The sequence below is a fragment of the Melozone crissalis genome, unplaced genomic scaffold (assembly GCF_028551555.1).
Source record: "Melozone crissalis strain CALT ecotype California unplaced genomic scaffold, PUWL_Pcris_2 ptg000013l_1, whole genome shotgun sequence".
Lineage (NCBI taxonomy): Eukaryota > Metazoa > Chordata > Aves > Passeriformes > Passerellidae > Melozone > Melozone crissalis.
The window spans coordinates 29,538,939-29,562,022 of record NW_026535791.1 but is presented as its reverse complement, the minus strand read 5'-3'; positions in this window follow the sequence as shown (position 1 = coordinate 29,562,022).

Sequence of the window (23,084 nt, the reverse complement as noted above, 5' to 3'; positions counted from 1 at the left end):
CCCTGCAGTAACTGAGCACCTCACCAGCCTCACTCATCCTGGTCCCTCTCAGTAGCTGAACTTGAGACCTCCACTCATTCCAGTAGTTTATAGTAGAATCCAGGGGCACCTACAGTGTTACTGGATATTACACTGTTAACATACTTTCTGTCACAACACATTAGCACTCTGTACGTAGTGCATTTATCGTTGGCAATCCTGAACCTTCTTCCCTGTTGTTTCAATAAACTGTGCTAAGCATTGCTCTGGATGTGTAAATTCTTATTGAACTTGGTCAGACCTATAACATTGGCTTGGCAAATCACACTATTCATTATCAATATTCAATCTGGCATCCCACAAGTATGTATTGAATGCTACCAGATCTATGGTGTTGAAACTGCACTATTTGTGGATCTGTTCTCATGGAATTTCTTATTGAACATTACCAGACTTATATTGCTGAATTGGCTATAATAAGAATTAAGCCCAGCCACAGCCTGTCCCTCTCATCTCCTAGGACTAGCTGGAATGCAACAGGGTTTATCTTCTGCCGAATTTCTACATCTTTAATGCAAAAATGACATGTCCAGGGAGAAGCTCTGGCATTTCCAGCTACAGACATTGAGAACCACTTTGTTGCTTGCACCACAGGCCTGGGATCACCTACATTTCCTGTCTGACTCCTGCTGATGTTCCATATCCACTCACACTGGTCTCCCACGTGGCTAGCACTTAGTCCTAAAAGCACTCCCACACTCACCAAGTAGAGAATGAGATTATACAGGCAGATAGCTAAGAGATGTAATAAGAAGACAGGAAAGACTGCAGTGATTATGTGGAAGACTAAAAGAGAAACTGACTGAATACAGTGTGACTGGCATGTTTTATACCCCTTTTTGTTCTCCAATTTTTTTTCTCCAACCCCGTTATTCTAAATGTTCACTTTTTCAAGTTTTGCACAGGTCCACAGCTGCCCCCATCAAATATCCTCATGTTTCTTTTTTTCCCCCTTTTTTCATTCTTATCAATTGCAAAATCACCTCTTTCCTCTCCATAGCTGTGTCTGCAGTTTCTTTACAGATCATCAATTAGTGGCTGTAGACTTTTGGCCTTTAACACTGTCTGCATTATCCCTTGTCTTTCAGCTTTCTGTCTCTCCCTGGTTTTGCTTATCTCTTTACTTATTATCCCTTTTGCATTGAAAGGTCCTTGATTGGATAAACTCAGTGAAGCAGACAGTCTCAATTTCCACATATCTTTATGGATCATGGCCTATGACATTGCCAGCTCTCTCAGCACCTGTGTGTGACCAAAAGCAGGTCTCCTGGACTTGTGCACTGTAGAAACATATGCTAGTCTGACCCTTCTCGACTGAAAAGAAATGTTTTCATTACTTCAGGATTTTCTACAGCAAAGATGAATTTCATCAGTGAAGACCAAGGCAAAGAAGACATTGACTGCTTTGGCACTTCCTATTTGTCACCAGATCCCTCATCCCATTTAGCAGGAGGCCCATATTTTCCTTAGTCTTCCTTTTTCTACTGATTTATTTGCAAAAGCTGTTGTTGTCTTTCATGCTCTTTGCGAGATTCAGCTTCACATGGGTTTTGGCTTTTCTAAACCCCTCCTTGTACATATAAAGTGTATATACCTATCCCAGTTCACTTGGCCCTTCCATGTTTTTTATGTTTCCTTTTTTCCTAGTTTTTATATGCTCAATATTGCCATGTTGAGCATCCCCAATTACAAGAAAGGAATCAGTGGGTTGAAGCTAGCTCAAGTCCTTTGCTTTTTTCAGAGGTGATTTTGATTTTGCTGTTTTGATAACCTGTGTTGGGCTGAGCTGCATATGCTTTTTCCCAATGCTGGTATAACCAGCTCAGGAAGACAATCAAACATTTTTGGTTAACTCCGAGATGGCCATTTAAAAAAAAACCAGTAAATCCACACTTCTGATACAGCAGGTTATCTGAAAAAAGGCCACCTTCTAGTCCTTTTTGTGTTGGGATGAATTTAATTTTCTTTGCAATGTTCAGTCACACTCTACTTCCCTGACCTTCATGAGTACATGTGCTTTGTCCTCTGCCTTCTTGCTTTTTCATGTTCACTTGATAAATTTTCTCCATCATTAGAAAGGCTTCTGCAAGAAGAAAGGCTTTTCTTCTTCAAGAGTTTTCACAGCCTTTCATGAAGAGGAAGAAATTTTTTTTGAGAATTTGAGAAATACTGCCTGGGAGAGGGGAGGACACATGACACACGGTAAGCTGTTCCAAGTAGCCTGCTGAGTCTGAGATGTTTTTCTCATGAAGAGAGTAAATGATTTTTTTTAGCAATTTCCCACTTTTTTTTTTTTTTTTGGTGGAATAAATTATATTACAGCCATGCCTGCCTGTGCTGTGAAAGCAGTTCTGTCAGGTGCTGAAGGATGATGCATGCAAGACACCTTGTAGTACTACTTTTGTAGCAGTGGAATCTGCCTATTAGAGGATAAATACTACATACAAAAATTAAGGGAATAACTTCATTATAATTAAGTGAAAACCACCATGATTAAAAAGTTCTTATTTCCTTTCCCATCATATCAAGAGTGATTGTAATGAACTTGACACTACTGATGAACAATATCGGGAAAAAAACAAGGTCAAGAACATGGAACTTAAAAATGAACTTGCTTTGCCAAATGAAAGAATTTGCCTGCGCAGGCTATAATTTTTTTTGGCTGTTTTTCCCCAAATATTTTAAATTAATATAGTGATAAACTTGTTGCATCTTTTCTGTTTGGGTTTTTACCCCAAACACGACCAAGGAATACCAAATTCATTACTGCTTTGATCAAATGAATTCCACAATATATACTTGATCATTTGAGGAGTGTTTTTGTGTGAACATGAATTTAACTGATTCTACCAATTAAAAAAGTGAAAGGAAAAAAAAAAATTAAAAATTACACTAGACAAAAAAATGCAAACAAGACACCAAAAGCAAAGCCAGACGGAACAAAACCAAACCAAACAAAAGAGAAAAAACCTCAAATATTCCAATTCAATGCTAGTTATTGTGAGGCAATATTTGGAGGTTTTTGCTATGATGATTAGTCACATATTGAAATGCATTTCTATATTGAAGCAGAAAATTGAATTTATGTATTTTCTTTCATTTTCATTTCCTTTATATTTTTAAGGGTAGGTCCTACACAGTGTTTTACATTTTAACTGAAAAGACTTTACTTTTTTTACAAAACTTGATATGTATGTATGGATAAGAGGCAAACCCATGCTACTGAGATTTCATCTTTCTCTGATTTAATCTTGTGCTAATCTAATTTCAAATAGCAGCATTTCTATGTAGCCTGAAGTCTTACAAGGATTGATAAAAATGTCTCGCTGACAAAGGATTACAATAAAGAAATACTTTATGTGATGGAGACCTGAACTAAAAACTCCATATGTGTTAGGGATGATAATAATAGGGCTGCCTCAATATAGATGTACAAGGAAGGAGAAAAAAAAAAATCCAAAGAAACAAACAGGCAGTCTTTCCTTAAAATGCTAGCAGTGGATTGTTACAAATGAATAAGAAGTGTATGAATAGACATGCACTTCTGCCTTTGATATTAAATAACAAAATGCTACCCTTGCAATTCTCAATGGAAATTATTATGCACAAAGGAAAACAATTAACAGTTGTAGATCAAAACAGATAAAAAAATTTGCTAGGTTGCTCTTTGATAACTTTGCAAATAGTGCCACTTATGTGAAAGAAATATAACACATGCAATGCCAATTACATGCAGTATTTATTTTGCCTTACCACATATTAAAATAATGTAGATAAGAGTAATTAAGGTAGATGGAAAAGCAGCAAGATGAAGATCACAGGTAGAACTCACTTAGAAATTTAAGTTAACATCCAAAAGGAAGGGCTGTCTCTCAATTTTCAGGGTACTGAGGAGAACACTCATCACTCTCCCAGATGAATCTCAGCTGGGGCACCTCCCCTGCTCAAGGCCAGGACCTTATTTTGTCTCTGTAGAACCACAGTCTGGCCCTGGTGATGATGTGAGGGCACTTGTGCCTGTCCCTTGTGTAGAGTTCATTTCTGGATGAGCCTGTCAAGGAGGGCTCCCCTCTTGAAAAAAGAACCGACTGACCCTATAACTGGCTGAAGCTCTGCTCAACTTATTGAGCAGTGGGGGAAAAGGCCCTTACCTCCACAGCATGAATAACCTTGTTGCTGTTTTGAAGGTTGTTCTGAACATCCTAGTAGGTAGTCCTTTTAAAGTAGGTAGAGCTTTAAAGTCTGCCTCAAGAAGTTAATGGAAATACAGTGCATTTAAGCAATTTTGAAAATGCCATCTATTAATATTAAAATATTTCAATTGTATTTGCGTGTAAAGTAGGGAGAACAACTGGGGTCTTACAAGTTTACAACAGAGAATGTTGCAAAGATGTAGCCCTTGATACATGGCAGTATGTTTGGGGATTTTTTCCCCCTCATATAACATGTTTATTAACCTGGCAATACCCTACACTCAAAGTAAGAATTTTATATTCTGTGATAGTTTGTTGCCCCATCCTCCATGTTTTCCTCTGCTTTAGAGCCAAAGATGGAGAACTTTTCTGCTCCTAGGAGAAGGCTAACAAGACATCAGACCAGAAATTTCAAATTAACAAAACAAGTTATTTTAGACAGAACTCATGGTGTTTGCCCAGCCCCAAGTGAAGTACCCAGGCTAGTTGCTCTCAGAATTCCAATCCACTGGAGTACAGCTGGCTATGGCACTTTCACTTTGAGGGCAGGGCAGGGTATCATTTCACATGAGCATGTTTGGCAGTCGTTTGTCATGACTACAAAGTATTTGCTGATATTTCTGGAATTAAGTATATTATTTTTTAGTCATAACAAACACACTCGCATAGAAACATTACTCTGTTGTAAGTGAGTTTCAACTTCTTTTATTTAAAGAAGGAAAGTGGAAAACCATGAAGGATAGGAAAGCAAACTGTTTCAGAACATAAAGTTCTGACTTTGAGTATAGTGTAACATCAGATTAACAAATATGAGCATAGTAGAAGTCTGTATTTTTTACAATCATCTGTTTTTACCAAGTTCTAATACAGCAGAACAAAGAAACAATTTTAAGCAACCACAGGACACTGTAGTTGAGTCGTTTCATAACTTGAAGTTCAGCTATTTAGTTTCAAAATGGAAAAACAAAGAAGCAAAAAAACAAAAACAAACCAAAAAAGCCCCACAACTAAATACTGGCAAACAGAACACAATGACAGAATGGTTCTGTTAAAATCAGAACTCATAGGACAGAGGATAAATATAGTCATATTAATAGTGGGCTGTTCTGCAGATAAGTAATCTATCAGGTATCACAAACACTGCTGCAGAATAAGCTTCAGCTGTGAAGAACATTAATCAAATCAGGTGATTGCAAATTCCTTTCTGCTGTGAATGCTAAGATCTCAAAGCCATTTCTATTTCACCATGACAAATAAAACAGTCAAGGCTGCACTAGAATTTTATGAGGTGGAATCCTTCAAAGCTTACTTAAAGAATAAGACAGTCTTTCTTTAGGAGAATAATTAAGCCTAATAACTATCTTTTAATAGCTACTGATGCCTCCAAGAAAGGAACAAAATCAGAAATGTTGAAGTAGTGTTAGGTATTTAAATAATTTTACTGGATCAGGGATTTGTCTATTTAAGCTCATGTACTATCTTTCTGGAGACATTTCATAATAGGCACTATATAGAAAGTGAGAAAAAAAACCTTGCAGTAATCAGGTACAGTACAAGGCCTGGATACATTTTTGTTTGAAAGTCTTTATGAAAATCCTATCTTAATATAACATCCTTTTTAGATTAGCTCAATTCTGGTTTATAACATATAAATCTGAAATCAGAATTAGCTAGTATTTGGAAAAAAAAACCAAAACAAAACAACTACAAAACATGGTATTGTTTAGAAGACTGTCATAACCAAGAAGTTCATCATTTATTTGTTTATTTATCCCCCTGCCTTTGACAATTAATCTCTGCCTGCCAGTAACCACAGATCCTTGAGTATTGCTGAAATGATAAGGAAAATGTAGAGCAAATCTTATTTTCTAACCCATTCTAAGAAATGAAACTGTGTAAATATTGTCTCTCAGCCCTGTCTACATTCTAATTCTAGCAACACTGTGAACTAAAGAGCCCTTTCAACTTTTAATAAAAACCAATAGTATCTGGGATAGTTAGGGAAAAGCTTATAATACTTTAAGACATCTCAAATTTGCTTTCTGTTAATGTTGAAATCTCTCAAGTTAGTGCTGAATTTTTAATAAGCATTGCTATAGCATGGTGTCACTCTACATTTTATTACGCATCTGATCTCAACTAGATAGTTTTCTTCTGTGACACTGCTACTATTTTTTAATTTTCTTAATTGTTTTTTTCAATTGTTGTCTTTATATTACTATTGTTGTTTAGGGTTTTTTAAAATTATTGTTGACCAGATATTTTTACTCTTATTCAAATGCTTGTCTTCCTGAGCTCTGTAGAAGTAGTGTTATGCATGACACATATGCAGAAATCAAGAATTTACCTCAGACCACGAGGGAAATGCTGCAAAACCAGGGCAAATGTGAGTGTTATTAGGTGGTCAAAGAGATCATAACTGTTGAAAAACTGTTAAAACTTTTCTGTTTTCCTTTTGAAGTTTATGTGGGAGTTTAAACAAAAATTCATACTTATTGTTTTCTTCCTCAAATTTTCTCAGAAACTTAAAAAAAAAAAAATGAAATCAGTATTCCTGGAATTTTCATCAGGTTTATTTCCAGCATTTCACCTGCTGAATCAAAACAGAATAAATAGCATCTAATGTCAGGGTTGTTTTCGCTAACAATTTTTTTCTCCGTCCTTAATTAGTTTTTCACAAAATTTGTACAAAGAAAATGGAATATACAATAAAAACATGCATAAAGACACATTCCCCATTTTTTTATGGCACTCATTTTAACTGCAGCAGCAACAAAGTTTCTAAAATTATCTAATACCTAAGCAATAAAATAGTAAAGATGCTCCTTTGTTATCATAAGAAAAATAAAGATGTACACCAATTACTACTAGTATCTCCAGAAGATTAATGAGCATAATTTTCATACTAACAAAACATACACAATCAAATTGTTTTCAGAATCTTTGACATAACTTTGTAAAATGGGAACCATCAGAAAAAAATAAAAGGCAGTTTTAGATTTTGGTTTATTTATACACTTTTTTCATGCTTTTTAGTGAAGAGAAACTGATTTACAGACAAAGCTAATACCCAGAGGAAGCTGATACACAGACAAGGCTGCTTTATTTTTTTTTTCCTTGTTCTTTGAAGAGTTGGTTCCAGTTGTGATAGCCTCAGGTTAGAATGAACTTGACATTGTTCCTGTTAATGTTTTACTTTCATGCTTCCTCTACTCATGAGATATGTTAGAAATAGGATTTATTCACGAGAAAAAAAAAGGAATCTTGTTACCTCACTCCTTGTTTTTGCAAGCATCCTTAATAATCTTACAGAGACTGCTTTTTCCCAGTAGGCCATGTTGCAGGATTGCTTTGATATGTTGTCAGTAACTTTACTTTTTGATTCTCTTACGTTATGAGAAGGAAGCGTCTGAGCATACACTCAGTCTTCTTTGATACTGCCCTAAGGAACTGGAGGATTTTAAAGAAGCTCAATAACCAGGAAAAAGAAATAAAAGCTGGGGTGGGGTAATTCAGCAGCAATGCTGTTTGTATAGAAAAGGAAGGGGACTGTAGATAATAAAATGATAATGGCAGAACAGCTCCAACACTGGTGAAATTAAAACCCAGGGAAGCACAGAGATTTCTAGTCTACCTTGAACGTTATTAAGGGAATACCATTTAGTAGGGAAGAAGAAAATAGAAATCAAAAATTTTAGAAGCCTTTAGACTAGGAGTGATCAAATGTCCACAGGAAGGTTTGAAGAAGTCAAAGAGAGCACTGCAAAGTCTTGGCACAAATATAACCAAAGGAAAAAATGGGGAAGAAGGAAATTATATTTTCTTTACAACCAATATAACAGCTTGTCTGTTGCGAAGAGTTTGTGAGAAACAGCATGTTTCTTTTCCTTTTAAGCAAGTCTCTTAAAATAATTAGAGTAGTTAGTCAGAGTAATCAAATGGAGAAAGGTTATTTAGAATGATAAAGCAATTTTGAAAGTGAGAGTGTCTAGTGAAAAACCTAGTGAAAGCATTAAAATACCTATTTTAAAATATCTGGGAACATGTCTGCAAAATGAGTCTAATTAATGAATATGTAAATCTGAGAAAAGAATTAACATACTTTGCATAGGAGTCAGCACTCCCATCCTTCTGGAGTTGAGCAAGAACAGATGCTGGTTCTCATCTCCCATAAATGTAAATGGGCTTGTGTATATATAATTAAGAATATACATATATATGGGTTGGAGTTTTTTTCAGGTCTGGTCATTAGAAAGGCTAATTCTTTTGAAAAGGTCAATTCAGTTCTATCAATGATTTCAAAAGGAATATTTCACTTAGAGAAAGCACATGGAATTGCTTATCTGACCTCCAATCTTCTTTCTACAATAGTGGAATACTTGTGTGTTATCAAGCAGGCATACACATTTTGTAGGGAGATTTCAAAAATCTCTCCCTGAAGAGAAATGATGAAATCTTCTTTAAGGGAAAGAGACAGACATTTTTCACATATAAAAAAGGGGAGAAAATTCAAAATATAAATACTAAGCAAATATGACTTGAGTGGATTTCCTGCTGATGGTTAAATACAATTATGAAATATTATGAACTGTAACTGATTCTGCAGTGGAACACCTATAATCAAAAAAGCAGAAATTATTTTATTATCATGTCTAAGAAAGAAGACATGATATTTATTGTATTAAAAAAAAGGATGAGAGAATTAATTCCCAAATTATTTGTATAAAATAGCGCAGTATACAAGTATCCTACAGGCTGCATTGTGTCTAAGTATTTGATAAGAGAAAGATAACATACATTAACAAAAAGAAATTTAGTCCTCACATGAACACTTGTGAGTGAGAATCTTGTGATTATGATATAAATATACTACTAGAAAATTAAAAAATATAATTATTATATTGCATACCAGTGACAAATTATGTATATTCTTCCCCCACTTAGTGATGAATGAATAATTGAGGAGAAATGTTCTTTTAGGAAGTGCTGATGGTTACATAGAAATAACATATGCATTCTTTTCCACATTAAAAAGAGAGAAATAAAAATGACATTAACACGTTCCATGTCCTGAGGGAAAAGAAGGTGAGTGAGTGTTAAATAGATAGCAAAAATATCACACTGGTAAAGCAGAGTATGATAATTCTCAGAAAAGGTTTAGTTTAGTAACAGCAAGCAAAGTCCTTCCCATCTTGTAGCGCATTAAGAGATCCCCGAGGATAGTTTAATGTTCAGCTACATCACACAGCAGACATGCATGAACTGGAAGGGTACAGAACCTGAGGCCCTTCTGCTTTTGGATCACAGTTTTCTGCCCACCCCAGCTTCCCCCAGAATAATAGCTGACTGGAATGATAAATGTCATCTTAAAAGGGGAATGATCATGTTTATAAACATACGTTTCCATGTCTGCTGCATCACTGTTGCACAGGAATTTGACCATGAAATATAAACTACTAGCTATGAAATTTGAAATTTTTTGTATTTTGAACAACTTGGGTGGGTATTGTGATATCAATAATTATTCCTTGAAGAATCAATATCTTGAAAACTTGATTAATTGATGACTATCATCTCCCATGTTTTATTTTCCAAAATATTCCATGTTGTAAAGAATAGGAAAAAAAAAAAAAAAAGTAGTGTTTTATTTCTACTACAGATTTAATTTAAAATAAGGTGTGGTACCACTGAAAATTTAAAATATCCAGTCTGTTTTACCCAAAACGAACTTTTTCTTATGTTTTCAGAAAAAACCCCAAAACAGTAGTATTAAGCCCCAGCTCACTTGGTGAGTTTAAAGGGAAGATAATTAGATTGACTCTGGCAATGCATGAAAGAAACAGCAGAATTCTCAGGGCATTGAATAACAACATTTAGCCTATAAAATTTGGAACATTAACATAGAATAAGGTACTTGGCAAATCTTAAACTAATAACCAGACACAGTAAGGAACTTAACAAACTTTCTCTTAGTCAATTTATCCAACAAGTTGTCCTGTCACAACAAAGTGCTTCCTAAGGCATTGACTAAAATATTTTTGTCTGGTTTACAAGATGTTTCAGGAAGAGGAATTAAGGAGAAGAGAGAGAGAGAGAAAGATATGTATGTGTAATCACTGCCTCAGATCCAGCATGGTATCAGCTGCTTTTAATTCCAAGGCAGTGGAGTGCACTGTCCAAAAGTTACATCTCTGTCTTCTTGTCTGCTCTGGTGTCTTGGGACGCCCCTTCAGGTGTGTGCCTGCAATTTAACATTCCCCCCAGGACCCAAGGGGGCACTGGCACTATAATGTGGCTTTCAGTGTGTCACGTGCTTGGCAGCTGTTTTGGGACAAGACCAGAGGCTCCATGAGGCAGGATGAGGAGCAGGGCATTGTCCCACCTATGCAGAAATCACCCTGCAATACCTCTGTCCCCAAACTTTCCACCTGGTTGTTCTGAACCACTCAGCCATCTCCTACAAGCATAATACTAAGCTTATTTTGGCACATATATATTTGCAACAGAAGTGTTTATTAACAAACTCTTAGAAAGATTGAAAAATAACAATTCAACAATCTACAAAAAATATTCTCATCTCTTTATCACTGGTAAAGCAAACTCAAGCATCTCTCAAGCCTCTATCATCTAAGTACTTTCTACAGTGTAGCAGAATTTGCCAAATACAGGCAATTGCAAATGAAGTAAGATACAAGAGATATGGCAAAGTGCAGACTTCTTCTCTCCCCATTTGCTTGGTTTTTAACACTTGTTTCCTCTGACTGATTTTTAATTGAAGATAGATCTCTCCTTGACAACAAGGTATTGACTTCAAGTATGACCTTGACTTCACATTCTGTCTTCAAAGGAGAGGTTCAACATCACATTCTTCATCAATATGATTTTCCATCATTCAGCCAAAGCCAGTTTATTCAAGATACATTTGTAAATATCAATGTAAACAAAATCTTATTCACCAGATTTTCTGCAGAAGCAGAGAGATTAGGCTAACATTAACTTCTAACTCAAATATATAAACCCAAAGGTAAATTAAATTTCACAGAAGATCCACTTACATAATCCATGAGAATAAAAGCAGCATCAGCTGGATTTTACTTTTTCAGGTGGAATGCAAAGTAACTGTATGGAGAGGAGACTTTTTTTTTTTTTTTATTTTTAATTTTCTGTTGCATGGCTCTTCTACAGACTGAAGTACCCTCCCTATGGCTGGTAATTAACCAGACTTCTTTCAGATCATAACATGTGGCTGACATGACAACTGACATCTGAAAAGATTAATTTCCTAAATTGTTTGAAGCATAAATTACTTAGGCTAGACCTATGCCTTTGGGATTTGGTTTAGTTGACCTCTAGGTATTTTAATGATTGCATAGGATGTTCCACCATAACAAGCCTTTCAAGATGAAAGAGCAACTGTTCTGTTTGTCATTTTAATCCTACAGTATGAATTAAAAGATTACTTCCATAAAAGTTATTTTATATAAAACTGTCCTAATAACATGGACCAATGAATCATTTTGAGGACTAGTAAAATATTATGCAATCATTCATATGAATCTTTAGATGCTATGTATTATAGGTCTTTAACTCTTGTATCCTTCAGTGTTAAAACTCAAGTTACCTATTATGAACCTTGCAAAGCGAAAACACAAGTTTAGTTTTTTTCTTCTTTAGGAGTGTCTAATCAGAAAACATTTACTTATTTGTGGAAAGACAGGAGTAAGATTTCTAGTTTCCTTAAGATCTAAAATATTTTATATATATTACAAAATTGGTCATTCAATAATGACCTAGTGACTGCCAGTCACTTCAATAATGACCCAGGTGACTGGTTTAAACTAAACTGTGTGAATATATAAGTCAAATAGGCAGGATCCACACTCTCAGATGTCCTTTGATATGTACCCTGTTCTTAATTGCACTACACAAAAACAATAGCTGGGATTCAGCGCCAAGAAAGAAAATACATTAGGAGAAAGAGAAATAAATAGGAGAACTTATTTCCTGGAGAAAGGAGCTTCTATTCTTCAAACATTCTGTATTCTACATATGTACAGGCAGGATTTGTTTTTAATTTTCCTCAATGCCTGGTTTGCATAAAATGGAATCCATGTGATACAGGATCACATGGAGCAGGAGAACCACCTGAATTATATCCAAATCTTAAACCAGAGAAATTCTTAATAACTTTCTCATCATTGTCACATTCAACACAGGAAAGGAGGTTTTTCTAATTCTTATGTCCTATAATCTAGAATTTAGCAAGCTGTATTGCTAAATGGTGATGCTTAGTATGATAAAAACAAAGAAACCTGGTGACTCATTCTCTATCTTTGCTTTGGGAAGCTTAAAATGTAGAATACTATCTAAAAAGAAGAATAAATCTTGTATAAGCCTTAATCTATTCCTACGAGCTAATATGATACTTGATTGATGTAGGTGATAGAAGAACACAAAAATATAGTCAAAATTTTGTTAAGAAATGTTTTGTGAAACATCTTGCCTAAAGTAATGTGTGAACACGTTTACGTAGTCAATTTGGTTGGAGATTTTAATGACACTTTATATATTGCATATTTGAATTACTTTTCTAGCATTATATTGAGGATTTCCTACCTGTAAAATGTGCCCTTTCACTGTATCCATGCCTCTTTTGCACTTTTGCACATCCATTCTAGTAATTTTTATTTTCTTGTAAATTATTATTCAGATATGATCCAAAGACAAGTAACAGGTCTTCAAGAAAATCATTCTGTCAAATAAACTGAAATTTCAAGCCTAAAGGTCATTCTGCAGAATATATACTTGTTGCATTATGTTTAATGCATTTTTATTTTTTAGCTGAAGTTAAAAAATACCAGATGAGATATTTGTGTTTTATTTATCTAGAAAGAGGCAAGATGTTAGCATGGTATTTTCTTTAACATCACAACAGTTAGACAGATAGACAATTTTCACAATATTTTTAAAGTGCTTTATTGCAGTCTTTTTTTGCAGAAATTGATTGTCTCATTTGAGCTATTTTATTACTAATGCATATGGTCTACAGAAGGAACATGCAGTAGAACAAAGTGTTCATATAAATCTTTAGCAAAATATTTACTTCAGCTCTCAGGAGATTTCACAAAGTACACCATTACTGTTTCTGGGAAAAGTCTGGAGAATGTTCAGTAAAAAGAAGGATCTTTAAGGTAGATATTACCTTTCTCTCTTTTGTTTTTTTTTTTCTCCCTCTCCCCTCCTATCACATACATTCCCTCTTCTCTTCCTCCCATTCTCCCCACTCAGTTTAGCTGCTCATCTGTGAGAGCCTTAACTGCTGCTCTTTTATCATGCAAAATGGACAGATGGATTAGACCTTTTCAAACCCAGATAAGAGCAGGGCAGTTAGGAAGGAATTGTAGTGAAGGGATATTTCCTTCTATAGATGAGTAGACCCAAAATTGCGCAGTAACAAAACAACTGATGAATTTATGCTTTTCAGCTGTCCTGTCCAATCCATATCTGTTGTTCTGATACTGTTACTGGAAATTGTACAGGATGATTTGTCATGTATTCCATTATACAGTTAAAATTAAATTGTTTTCTCCATTGTACATTTGCCATTCTAAACATACTGGCATTCATGAAGTCAATATTTTTATTGTGCTGATACATGCCTCTTCATGAGCATTTAATGCACATGATGAAATAATTATTTAGCTATTATTCAGTTATTTATAAAATAGGAAATTATTTCTAGTGAATTAAAACACTGAGATAAGTAGAAGCAATATCTCTACAGATAGACTGCTCAAGGATAGTGGAAACTATCTTTCTGATAGCCACAGTGTCTATGCATTTGAAAAATATTTGTAGCTAGGTATTCACCCTCTGACTTCCAGAAAAGAACAGATAAGATATTATTGAGCTTATTCACATAGCAACCTAGTCTAAAAAAGCAGGCATCTTGCTGATTAGTCCTGCTTTCTTCACAGCATTTTGAATAGCAGAGGAAGACTGCTGGGTTCTTCTTCCCATTAAAGAAAAGTCCTACATTTCTTTTTTATCTATTACAGATTAGATTTTACACTGATCTAGCCAATTACTTTCTAAAAATGAACACTAAAAATCTTTTCTCACTAGGCTTATGTTATATAACTTAGTGCAAGAGAAATATAAATAGTCCTTTTTCTCCCCTGATATCTTTTGTTGTGCTTAGAAACTGAGCTGCAAAAATTTCTACTGTGGCTCCTAGATATTATTTTAAATCTCTTAATTTATTTGAAAGTTGATGTTATATACAGTTATTGGCATATAGGAGGGTATGGTTCATTTATATTTAAAACAAAACCTCAAGTCTTCTCATGCAACCATTAAAGCATCCTTCAGAATTAGTGTAAGCTATGGAAGTATTTTGAAATTTCTATAGAATATGTCTGAAAAGTCATTAAAATAGTACTGAATAACTTACCACTCTAAGTTTTGAGGTAAAGAAATGATACTTTTTTCTAAAATTTATTTACTTTGATTAGATATGCACCCATTTTTTCTCATATTTTATAATCTTTTTTTATATTTTTGTACTTAAGAAGGAGAGGAACATCAATGAAATTGATTCAGGAGTCCTCCACTGCACACACAGACACACAAGCACTCTGTTAATTATGTATTTTTATAAGCTATAGAACACTGCAAAAATAGTACACCAGGGGTGGGATTCACCTTGCAGACCTCTACTGCAGTATAGAATCCTCATCTGAGCTGGTAGTTTAGCCCTCCATTTAATTTGGCCTATTTTAGTTATCTATTTTAAGACAATATGAACTAAACCAGTTACCTTGAAGAACATATTAGAGGTACACAGGAAAGCAGACATTCAGCTGAGGCAAAACAACCAAAAATTAGGTAGAGAAAAATTAGGAGCAAGTGTATGCATTGCCTTCAAAGAGCTAGGATGTTTGCCACACAGGATGCCTTAGGAAATATCTTGCTTAGTTTTACATTAAAAAATTAATTAATTATGCCTCTCTCTGTCCCCTTAAATTTGTAATACAGTCTTCTTCAGGTTCTGTAACTTTGGTTAAGACAGCTAGTTTTCAGTCTGTATTTTGCACAGGTTTGTTTTCAGATTTTTTATTTTTAAATACACATAATAGAAACAAGTTGCAATCAGTATTGTCCAGGGTAACTGGGGAATACAGGAGCTCTTAGGGTATCCCAGAAAAGACTCTTCAAGGAGCTTTTTGTCCTGAATTTTTCATCTCAGGAAGATAGTAAATGCCTCTACTTTCCTTATGCGCACTCAACCCTGCTACCTGCTCCAACGTTTTAGTCTGTCTTCGACTCATTGCAAAAAGCAAAAAAAAAAAAAAAAAAAAAAAAAAAATTAATGTCTTCTTTATTGTGCTGGAAGGTGTAACATAATCCTCAGTAGTCAGCCCTAGGTGGCACATGTCTGACACCTAACACAACAGAAGAATGTATATGCATATTATATATTTTTTTTTTATAAAAGATTTATCCATGGTGATGGATTAGTTGAATAATAAATACGTATCATCACTTTTGTCTGTCTCCTCTCCTTTTGTTAACTGTAGATGTATTTTCAAGCATTTATGTAAAGTTCCTACCCAAGAGAACATGAATTTAGAAAAATATTGATGATGATATATTACTATTGGTGCTCCTGCCACACTTATCTTTGGAAAAAAGTCTCATTTGAGGGATGGGAGGATTAGTTTAGCTGACTTTAGCTGCTGAAGGTGGATGACTTTTATACAAGTCATTTAGAGTGGGTTGAATTAATTACCAAAGATACTTATCTTTCTCTATCAGCTATATAGTGACTAAAGTGAATAAAGTGACTTGCATAATCCAAACTCCTACCTTTTAGGTCATTAAAATTTGCTTTAAATGAGTTTCACTTAAACACTTCTCTTATGTGGACAATAATTGGTCCTGCTTATGTTGAGTAAGTCTCAAGCATGGTATTAGTGCAACTGCTGAATGAAATAAATAATGTGATATCTCATTCTTATATTTACTATACTATATATATATTATAGTAAATATAAAAATAGTCATTTATATTTTATAGTTATTACCATAAAATATAAATATACATTTGGACAAGTTTCAGTAGAGCAGAAAATATATATTTAAATAAAGTGTTGAATGATGGGAAAATTTGATGCAAATGAAAAGTTTAGTTATTAATTTTTAAAATTTATTTTTTGGTTAATGTACAGGGATTTCAAAGATGACCTATCATTTTTGCATACGAAAAGAACCAAAAAAACTTTAACTGTTTGTGGTGGGTTGGCTTTGGCCAGCAGACACATTTCCACCCAGTTGCTCCTTCCTTTCTTCTACTCAGTATGACAGAGGGAGAAAATAGGATAGGAAAGGTCATATGCTGACTTAAGGGCAGGGAGATTGCTTTTTATAAGTGGTAAAGTGTTTTATAGCATTTTATAGGTAAAACAGAATAGAAATGGGGAAGATTAATTTATTGTCTATTACAATATTTTCAGGTAGTGAGAAACAAAAGGAAATATACCAATAACACATTTCCCCTTTCCCCTTCCCATTCTCAGCTATTCTTCTAACACCTCTTCCAACAGAGGCTACTCCTGCAATCCCTCACTGAAAATATCCTGACATCTCCACCCAATATTTTGGGTTTTTTCACTCTCTGTTTTGTTTCCTTACTTTTATTCTTCTCAATCTAAAAAAAGTCAAAGAAGATCTGGAAAATAGGACTAGATGCTTCTATTTTAATATGTACAGTACATAGAAATATAAATAAAATCTGAGAATAACAGCAGTAGAAAATCACTTCTCCTATTTTACAGTTTTGGTTCAGCACTGTGTATTTTATGAAGATTAATTCTAGCTCCTAATACTGTCTCTGATGTGCATGTGCAGCTTTAGGAAATCTTTGACTGCCTACAAGAAAAGATATGCCTTCCTAAGAAGGAATAAAAAAATAATAGAGATATTCCTGTATTTATATTGAAGCATGAGTGGTGTATGACAAGTTCACTAATGAAGAACAGTATTCTGAATATTATTCCCCAAAGGAATGAGAAAGTATTTTTATACTGCATGCATGGAAAGCAGCATCAGATTGAAACCATTCTCTTATTTTCTTACTTTGCTCACCTTAGTATTTGTGAGTTGCTGACTTTACTTTCCTTTAGCCTCATGCCTTTTATTTATTTATTGCTCTGATGTTATATGTCATTAGAAATCTTTATGATTCCCAGGATGCTGATGCAGCAAAGTTAACTTGAAATAAAGGCTCTAAGTTTGAATTCCAAAGTTTAGACTGATCTAGTAATATAGCTTTTATTTCTAAAGCTTAAAATTTTACTGTGTGTTTCATAGGCACTTTGAGGCTACTCACTTTAGACAAAAAGTCAGGCCTGCTATTCCAATGTCATAAATAATTTCCGAACATGTATTTAAAGAAATAGAAATACAATAACAGTCAATACTGTCTTAATTTTGGAAATTTGACAAATTTCAGCTACAGTTATTACCAATAGTATTTTCAAATGTAAAACCTCCAGTACATATATTTTCTCATGCTATTTTACTTCCAGAAATTACTCAGTGATTTTTGTTATTTAATTGTGAACTCACAGAGCCTAAAGTGTGGAGGTACAAAGCATGATGGATCTTCATGGTTGACTAAAATACACACTGAAAAAAACCCCTCAGTTAAACTGAGAATTTATTATTGTTCTCAATGCAATGTTCTGTGAGAATATTATTCTCCTACTTTTCTGGCTCAGCTTTGAAATTTGTCATGTTCCTGTGCAGACTGATGTCAGCATATGATTTCTCAGATTGCAAAAAGATGATGTTATAGGTATTTGCTATAGGCTGGAACAGTACCTTGACAAAGTCTTTAAAGTTCTCAATAGTGACATTTAAAATCATGTAACCTCATTTCCAAGTCTGTGTTACTTCAGGAAGTAGATTGTGTTTAGGTCTGAAAGGTATTTCAGTAATGACTTCTTAATGTGATTTCTTTTTCATGAAAGGTCTGTCTCATTCTAATTTCATTTACAACATATTAGCATTTGGTAATTATTTTTAATAGAGCTTTTCTTTTATCACTGCTTGACATGTGTAAGGTTTATAATGTTGCAATGTCACAATTCTAATGTATTTGACGTATTTTTAATGGGGAATAAGGATTTTTCCCTGCCTAAAATTACACAACAGCATCAGAATGCATAGTTATTGAAATGATTAATGCTTTATCAGAATAATACTGAGACCAAATGAAATATTTGAGGAAATGGAGGTAAGTTTAAAAGGAAATTGCAAAGAGGGTACATAGTAAACATATCATACAGACAAATGTTTATAAAAATATTCTCTTAAAATACGCTATTCAGTCATTAAAAATTTTGATTTAACTGTTAAACTGATGTGATGTAAGTTTTCAGATTCTAACTAAATGTTGATAACTTTGCCTCTAAATCAAAATTAGTGATAAAAAATAAAGTCCTTTGATACCTGTAAAAATGAGCTTTTTTTGATATTCCAAACCTTAGAGGAAAGTATTTTGTACATGCAATATTTCTGGATTGTTGGATCAGGATTTCAGATAATCCTCATACACCACACTTATTTAGACTGATTTAAAATTCCCTTTGAAACTAAACTTCTAGTAGAGGTAATCAAAATGAAGCTTGAGTAAGTTGTTCAGGACTGGGATGATCACAGTTTGTTGCCAGTAGTTTTAAATTGCCCAAGCAGTAGAATGATAAAATATAATCTGTGCCAGAGTAGAAATGTGTGCTGCTTCCTTTTGCCTGTCTCCAAGATAAACCTTCAAATGCAAGGAAAAAGGCACAGCTCCCTGAGGACTGCAGTGAGTTATAAGTAGCAAGACTGAAAGAGGAAAACAATCCGTTTGAAATACAAAAGTTTAAAGACCTTATTATGTCACCCTTCAAGGTGGGAACATAATTTACACATGAAAATAAGGACATATCTGGAACTAAGTCAATTTAAGTGTGATAAACCTCAAGTGAACAAGTAGGGGGAAAAAAACAGAGGAGAAACAGATTTTTTTTTTTTTTAGTTTATATAGAATGATCAATTCTATCTATTTTTTACATAAAAATCATCTTGAGACCCCAAGTTTATCTCGCTGAACAGATTCACTTTGCATTCTCACAGCCTAACTTTAGGCATTCAAGCACATTACCTGGAGTATTTTAAAGGTCTCTTAGGCAAACAGGCTTCCCAGGTTAGCATACCGTTGAACACAGCAGATGGACTGTCCCCAGGCTGCCTATGAGTAGTGTGCTGATGAGAAGCAGTCGTTGAGATAGGATGTGATCACAAAGCAGGTGGAAATCCTTGAAATGCTTACTTCTGTTGGTTTGAAAAATACTATTCAACTGAGCACAATTGTGCACCCCCTCCTGAGGTTGCCATAACAGGCCACAAAATAATTGTATTTGCCACTCTTTGAGCTTAACCGAAATGGAACTAAGAGAATTTTTGTTATTTTAGAAAAAATGGAATTTGGTTTTAAATTTTAACACAATTTATCCACAGTATAACAGCATATCATGGGGATGCAGTGCATCATTGCATAACAGCTACATGATAATTAATTTAGAATTGTGAAATGCAAAGCTCACATAACCACATTACCTGGAATGTCATCAACTGATGCCTTACTTCCCTAATCTCTTTGTTTTCCAAACAATATACACTGATTTCTGAAAACACTTCCAGACACATTGTGTTGGTGTTATTTACGCCCTTTGTCAGTTTATGATATTTCCTGACTGTTTGCCATCATTGCTGCAATCTTGTTTGACAGCAGTGATGTGTGTTTCTCATGGAGCACACAGCTGGTCCAGGAAGCTGTACCATAGGTCAAATCTCCAGAGCTCTTATTCTGCTCTAATTTTAGATGTAATCCAAGAAAAATTTGTCTCACTCAAGATTTACTAAAATACTGATCCACTAGGGTTTTTTTTTTGTGGTTGTCAGGTTTTCAACAGCTTCTTACCTTATGATGATATTTTCATGACACCACTGAAAAAATGGCAATATTTTAGAGCTAGCTATAGATGGATTCATTTTACTTTTTCTTTTAAAAAAATCTTTATGTCATGATCACCTATCTTCAGTTTAAAAATCCCACTAAAAATCTCTCATTAAAAGACAGCACATCCCAGCTTCACTAATGAAAATAGAAAGTATCTTCTGTTCTGTTTGTCTGTCTTTTCTACCCTAGCTAACCAAGGGTTTACCCACACCATGTATGATGCCCTGCTCAGGAAGAAAGTCTGGGGATAGTGGGGACGTTTGGAGTTATGGTCTTTTTTAGTACAGATTGCCACTATTCATGAAGGAGTCTTGGTTTACTGAAAATGGATGAACACCTGCCTGCTGATGGCGAGTAATGATTTTTTTTTTTCTTACATGTGCACCTTTTGCTTTACTTATCATATTGTCCTTATTTCAATTCACAAGTTTTTCCGCTTTTACCCCTCCAATTCTCTCTTCCATACTGTTTTGGGGCAATGACTGGGTGACTGTGAGGGTCTTAACTGCCTACTGGGATTAAACTACAACAACTAAAAAAGGGTTTTGTTCAGTTGATAAAAATAGTTTAGCACTGACAGGGTTTAATGTGGTCAAGGACAAAGCTTGAGATTCTCTGTAGTAATAAGATGGAGATATTGATTATTGCCATGAGGATATACACTTGCTTTAGCTGAAATGTCATTGCGCTCTGCAAGATGCCTGCCTCTGAGCAACTTGTCAGAATGCATGACATGAAAAAGTTATTTATATATTCAAATAGAAACAGAGACTTGTTTTACTCTATAATATGCTCAAAGAGTTTTGTTGAAATAGGAATTTTGAAAAATGTGTAGTGACCAAAAGTAAGCCCTTCAGACTATTACAGTTTTTGCTGTAGATATAATAACCCCATGGAAGAGTTTACAAAACCATCTCTGGGCACCACAAACTTGCCAGAGGCAAATTTGTATTCAGCAGTTATTATAGTTAATGTCTGAAAAGGGATCTACGACAATTGCCAAGTAACCAATGCTTGCCTGGAAATGTGAATGTAATGCCTAAAAGTAGTATGAAAAAGCAAATAGCTGGAGATTAGGACCTGAAAATAACATGAGAAAGGAACAGGAACAGAAGATGAAAGATATTGAAATCATTCAAAGTAATAGTTCATTGCAAAGCCCATGCAGCTCTCAGACCAAAACACCAATGAAATTAAGCTGTCAGGGTAAATCAGAGTTGATGCATGTATTAAAGGTGTTTGTGAGAGAGAAAAAGATGGTGAGTGAGGTGTGTGACAGTAAATTGGGATTCTCCGAAAAGCCTGTATAATCAGTTGCCAATATTCTGAGTCCTCTGCAGAATGACTGTACCAGAGGAGGAAGACTTAACGCACATGAGCAGCCTCATGTGTTCTGTTATTATTCATAAGTTGCTTTTTGCTGTTTATGTTTGCTCAGAAAATTGGTGACTTTCTGTCACACACATATTTTATGAAAAATCCTTTTGACAGGATTTTTTCTCCTGAGAAGCTGAGTAGCCTCAGAGGAAAAGAAAAACAATAATTATCTGCTGCTGTGAAATGCAACAGGTGCATCTTTGATTGGTCCATGTGAGTTGTTTCTACTTGATGACCAATCACAAGTCACAGCTGTGTTGGGACTCTGGTCAGTCACAAGATTTTATTATCATTCCATTCTTCTTCTTTGCCAGCCTTCTGATGAAATCTTTTCTTCTATTCTTTTAGTATCATTTTAGTATATAATTTTCTTTTAATAAAATATATATCATGATTTAATAAATCAGCCTTCTGAAACACGGAGTCAAGACTCTCATCTCTTCCCTCATCCTGGGACCCCTGCAACCACCACCACAACTTTCTACAAAAAAGGTTACAGCATTGGTGGATCGAGGAAGAGTGACATCATATACCCTGACTTGTGCAAAGCATTTATACACTGTCCTATGCAACATGAGACACATGGATTTTACAGGCCAATCATTTAATGTACAGTGAATCTTCTGGGTAGTGATATGCAAAGATTTGTAGTCGACATCCTGATTATCTGTCTGAAGAATAGTGACAAGCAATATCCCTTGGGGTTTGGCCTTGGGACCAGTATTATTTAATGTCTTTGTCAGGGATGTGAACAGTGAGGTTGGGTGCACCCTCATCAAGTTTGTGGATGACACCAGGCTTGGAGCTGCAGTCAACAAACTCGAGTGAAGGGATGCTGTCCATGGAGATCTTGATAAGCAAGCCCCCTGCACACTCGGCTGCACCAAAAGCAGTGTGGCTGACAGGTTGAGAGCAGTGATTCTCTCCCCCTACACTCTGTTCTTCTGAAAGTCCTGGAGTTCTGTGTCCAATTCTGGGCTCCTCAACACAAGAAAGACATGGACCTCCTTGAGCAGGTCCAGAGGAGGGCCATGAAGATGGAGCACCTCTGCTATGAAGACGGGTTGATCAGCCTGAGAAGACCTAGCAACCTTCAGGTACCTAAACAGGAATTGACAGGAAAGATGGGGAGGAACGCCTTATCAGGATGTGTAGCAGCAGGATGAGAGGTAAAGGGTTTAAACTGAAAGATTTAGGTTAGAAATCAGCTATAAGTAATAAATTCTTTACTGTGAGGGAAGTAAGACACTGGAATAGTTTGCCCAGAGAAGTTGAGGGTTTCCCGTCCCTGGAAGTGTTTAAGGCCAGTTTGAATGGGCCCCTGATCAACCTGATCTGGTGAAAGGCTTCCCTGCCCATGGCAGGCAGTTAGGGCTCGTCTATCTTCCCAGTATAAGCGCACTCAC